Source organism: Pyrus communis, chromosome 17 (genome assembly GCF_963583255.1).
Source record: "Pyrus communis chromosome 17, drPyrComm1.1, whole genome shotgun sequence".
Classification (NCBI taxonomy): Eukaryota; Viridiplantae; Streptophyta; class Magnoliopsida; order Rosales; family Rosaceae; genus Pyrus; species Pyrus communis.
In genome coordinates, this window is record NC_084819.1 from 11,941,863 (window position 1) to 11,947,538 (window position 5,676).

The window sequence follows — 5,676 nt, forward strand, 5'->3', positions numbered from 1 at the left end:
GAACTGAGACGTTGATTTGGATTGATATCAACGTCTAGATGAGATGAAGAAAACGCAGCATGCGAGTTTACTTCTTCGCCATGCATGGAGCTCTCTTCAGCCATGATGGATAAGAATGGGAAACAGGAAGACGGTACTCAGAAGCAGGTCGATAGAGATCACCGCTCTGATACCATATTGATTTTTCTGATTTGAATTGTAATACATTTCATATGATAGAAAGCCTTATGGGAAGGCATACTTATACACAATACAAAGAAAGCTTTACACCCTTGTAACCGGATGCAACAGCACACATGCAGTAATAATACAAAGTAAATGACCTCCTTGCTGTCCAGGAGTCAGCAATCACATGCAACATTCCTTTCCAGAGTGCACACCCTTGCTGTCTTTCCTTTATGGCAATGATGACTATAGTTGTAATGATGGCATGTACATACACCCATGCTTGCCGACTAAGATTTATATTAACCCTAGAACTTCTTCCAATAGTTATAGGGGTCCATACCAACCCAATTTTCGGGTGGGTAATATTCACAAACAATGAGCAAACTTCCACTGGAGCATTTGTATCGGGCGCATCCTACTTGTTCAGTGTCTTTCCATATAATCTGCGTGTAGTGGTCGCATGCCTTGTCTGGCTCGCACTAGCGGTTTTCTTTGTTGTAGTACTGCTTCTCATGTGCCCAATCATACACTGTCTCCCTCAGCAGCCAATGCGCTTTGTAACCCCAGAACAAGTTCTCCCCCATACCTTGATACGACGAGTGCCGCATTCCGCAGTCGTGATCCTGCTTCTTGGCCCGGTCCTCCGCCAACTGGGCCATCGTGTCATTCCACACCAACGGTTTCATTTTCTCCGCCCTTCGGATCTCATTATGGGCCATGATGAACTCTTGGACCAGCGCCGACCAAGTGTACTCGGTGAAGTTGTCCTTGTTTGGTTTCAACGCGCTGACAAGGTTATTGACAAGGCTGTTGGGGCTGTTGGCGTCGTTGGCAATGCCACCGACGACCTTGCCAATGTGGTCGGCGACATTAGCTATGTCGTGTGATTCATAATTGGATTAACATCGGCGTTCGTCGCGTAAACATGATTGACATGAAGAATGTGATTTCTCAAGTTGGCTGAGACCGCGAGAATCAAGAGAAAGGTGGTGAGTATTACGGTGGAGAATGTTTGACCTCGTGGCATTGGGTGGTTGTATGTGGAGGTTCTGAAGGTGGTGGTTAGAATCTAGGTAGTTTCTATCTTCGATAGGGGTGACATGATGATGTAGGGTTTAGTTCGGTGTGGTTCGGTTTTGATTTGTTAGCTCTCAGCCTTCGAGAGCAGCGGCAAGAGAGACCGACCATGAGAGGACTCCATCAACATTACCATCATCCCATGCCTATTCTTGCTAGCTCTCAGCCTCCAAAATAGATATGCTATTGTAAAGAGGCTGCTGATGGAGAGCCGTAGTTTATGGGAATCTTCCGGTCAAATGGTCAAATTGTTGTTTTCCATGCAAATGCTGTTCTCTTGTCCTTCAATGTGAAGTACTTTCAAGAAAATGGTATTTTACATTAAGCAATGTTATACTTGTATCATATTTGTGTTGCTTAACACATGTGGATCTCATTTTTATTAGAGATATCGTATAAATGTGATATGTAAATTATGATAAGAGTAATAGCATTTTTATTTTACATTAATTGGAATTTTATAAATTGGTTTAGTTTTTAACTTTTTTATACAACGATATTAAGAGAACGTGAATTTACATGGCTCCATAATGAATAAGTTAAAATTTGATATGGAACTTAACATCCACAAAGTTTGAATCTTTTTAAAACCTATTTACAAATGGGGGATATTCTTACTCACCATTTTCAAGTGATGATGATATTCACCACTCTATTTATCAGTTAAATAAGTTTCAATTTCAAAATTTGTGTTGTGTATAGAAACAAATCTCAAAATTTAAACACATATAACTATTATAAATAGGGTAATGAGCGTAGTGAGCAAAAGTGCACCCTTACAAATAAAACAAGATACCACCATTTTATAAATTAAAATTAAAGTATGAAGTCTATTATTTTAGATATTGCATTGCATTGAAAGTATTTCGTTCCCAAGATTTGAGAAAAAATAAGTTATACCATAAAGGCAGATGTCAGGAACAATGTGGTTGATGTAAAAATGAAGGGCTTAAAAACAGGTTGGCTACCAATGAAGCATAACTGGGGACAAAATTGGCAAACTGGAGAGATCTTCTAATTCAAAGTTTGTGGTTCCAATTTTTAGCTACGACCCTTAAAACTCGATTTTAATTCCACTTTATTCTCTGTAACTTAAAAGTCACCACTTAACTCCCTGAAACTCAAAAATCGTTGCACTTTGACTTGTGGCCTCTCCCTTCTCACTTAAACTCAACAGTCGCTACTAGAATATATATGGGACCCACCATCCAATAAGATAATGCCATAAGTGCCAATGGATTTGATTATAAATCTCCACTATGTGTTCAACAATAAAAAAATATTAAGTTTCAAAGAATAAATTAAGAATTGAATTTTTTTATTTTATTTTTTATTTTTATTGTTGTGCTTGAGTTATAGAGATTTTGGGACCATGATTTTGAGGGTCGGAGTAAGGTAGATTGAATACTCATACCTTAGAAGTCCCATCATGAACTTAACAGCTTCTGATGCGGAGTTGAATAAACGGAGCAGCGATGCTTACACACCCTGATCCCGAGATACGTCTAGGATCGACACGTGACATTATCGAGTAACAGTTCATCTATCATTGTGCCATGTGTACTACCCGTTGGGTTAGAGTTCAAATTTTTTTAACCGTTGGAAATCCAACAGACAAGATTGTACCACATTGCCCATGCGCCCATGCGTATATGGGTTGAGTGCGCTGCAACGCGAGCCCCATTGTTTTTTTTTTTTTTTTTTTTTTTTTTTTTTGTCAACTGACGTGTCTGTTCATGCACGTGCTTGAGGCAAAAAAAAAATTAAAACGTGGCTAACGTCACATGGAACTCGAGCATAAGGTCAAATAACAATTACTTGATTTCTTGATCCGAAAAATCTGGGCCCACAAATTATGACACACCTGACCCTGATATCCTTTGAACACTAGGGTAGACACGTGCTGGATGACACCCGAAGGTGATGAAGCCATACTAACATGCATGAGAACTATGAAGAAAGAGCGAACATAAATCAAACTCTTATTGTGGAACGTGTTCAAAGCATACAACTAATCCAAAACATTTAAAAATGAGTATTATACAATGTATGAAAACGAGGAAAATGTCCTACACCGAGAGGACTCAAAGATACTGATACGGGAATGCCTTGACGTCAGGATTGTACGCCTCGATTCTAAATCCTGTGGGAGAGTAAAACAAAGCATGAGTGAACCAAGTTTATATATATAAGTAATACTAAAACAATTATTCTTCAACGCACTAACCCTTAGTTTAGAAAACTCAATAGCATGATATGTAATAGGTTTTCCGAAAACCCTAGCATGCCATAAAACTTCATAAAACATATATCATATATAGTGTGCTTAGTAGTGGTATCAAAATTGCCCGAAGGCAGTATCATTCACCCATAGGCCCTACATCACCCGACTGAAGCCATATAATGATATCATTCACCCGTAGGCAGTTCGTATGAGTAACCACTAAATAAGCACATAAAAACATGAAAATAATATTTCCAAAATATATGTATATATCTTAACGGATCTCAATAGCTCAAACATCATATCTTAAATCATATTCATGAATATCTCAATAAGCATAACTCTAGTGAAGCATAATATTTCATAAAGCGTAAATCCAATTTTCTCATAAACATTTCATAAAACGTATCCATAAAATCATGCTTTTCATGTATGCATTTCTAATGGTAAAATCATGCATTTTAAAAGGGGTCCACTCACAGATACTTAGCCATCGAAGAGCCGTGCAAACTAGAGAAGACGGAAACGCCATAAACAATTGCACCTAAGCACATAAAGGGACCAATTAATAAAATTATACTATACGGATTGTATTTGGGAAAATGGACATTGAAAACAGATTCAGGACGTCGAAATACCTTAAGAGGGGTCTCGGGCAAATTTCGTAAAAGTCAACAAAAAGTCAACACAAAATATTTTAGGAATATTCTAGAGAATATTCCCTGATAGAATATTTCCTAACAGAATATTCCATCCGGGTCGGGTTGAAACTGGGTTTAGACCGGGTAGCTAGGTTGGCCTAAATAGATGGGTTAGGTCCAGTTTGTTGGGTTGGGCTGGGCAGGGCAGTATGGTCCTGATAAGAGCATATTTATGCGACTTAGTTAGCTTGTTTTCTTGCATTTACATAGCTAATTTCTACTTATTAGAGCGTTTTAAGCTATTTTCTTGTGTTTTTAGGTTCAATTGACAAAGTTGGCAAGAAAGTGCAATTTGGAGCATTTTAGAGTAGTTTTGGGCTTGTAATGGATTGCACATGCATGGAGTAAGGTGGATGGATGAATTTGCAGATCAAGAGAGGCTAGGAATGTGATTAAGATCTAGAAGAATTAAATTAAAGACTTTAAAGATAAGGAATCAGCTACAAAGAAGGAATAATATCCAAATTTCCTTATCTTATCCAAACCTTATCCAACCTTATCTTATCTTATCCTATCCTAATCTTTTCCTACCTTAATTCCAACTTCAAAGAGGACTCCTTTTCACATTAAATCACCTAAATATCAAGTTCTAGAAGCCCTATTTTCGTGCATTAAGTTTATGCCACATGTAACCCTTCTAGAAGTTCTAGAATCTGCCACAATGACCATTCCTTGTCCTTCTTGGAATCTGATTGAAAGTGTCCTTGTTCTTTGGTGATTTGGAGTCCTAATTCCTCTCATTTTCAGCCCAATTTCGTCCCTCCCCTTCACCCTATAAATACATGATGCCACAACACTAAAAAACCAACACCCTCTACCACAAATTCACACCACACCTCGAGAGCCTAAATTCACATAAATCCCCATTGTTGGCAGCAAGGAAGGAAGGAGGAGCCACCTGGAGTGTTTCTAGGTGTATTCTATCTTTGTTTTTAATGTTTAAGTTTAATTATCTTTGTTTTGCGAACATGTGGAACTAATTTCGTTTTAGTTAGAGGTGAATTCGAAGCCATGATTATATGTTTTATATGAATTGATTACGTCCAGTTATTGTTTCTTAAGGCATGAATGTGATTTGCTTATCTAAGTTATTAAAACTTGTTTATGTATGTGGGTTTGGGGTCGACACTTAATTTGCATGCATGCATGAATTTGATGCTAGAGTATAAAGGGGTCTCACGTAATAGTTATTCACTTATATTCACAAGTAGTGGTGGTTGCTAGTCACAATCGTGTTAAGTAAATCCTTGGTATGAGTCTTATGCGTTTCATAGTGATGAATGCCTTGTCAATGTTTATGATTTTCATAGAACTTAATGACTTTTGACATGTATCTTTATCATGCGTTTCATATAAGGAACTTGAGAAAGATAATTTGGTTTAGATGCGTATTCCATCTAATTCAATGAAATAAGGAAAATCTGATGGTTAGTTGTGCGATGCAAAGAACTTGGGGTGTTGTCATTCATAGTCTAAAGGAAAAATAACTGGAAATTGGTTTATATG

At 37.6% G+C, this 5,676-nt stretch overlaps 1 pseudogene; it reads right to left on the reverse strand.

Annotated features, from left to right (window-relative positions):
• Positions 1 to 461: 461 nt before the first annotated feature.
• On the reverse strand, positions 462 to 1,195 carry LOC137722274 (pathogenesis-related protein 1C-like; annotated as a pseudogene).
• Between the last annotated feature and the right edge of the window lie 4,481 nt (positions 1,196 to 5,676).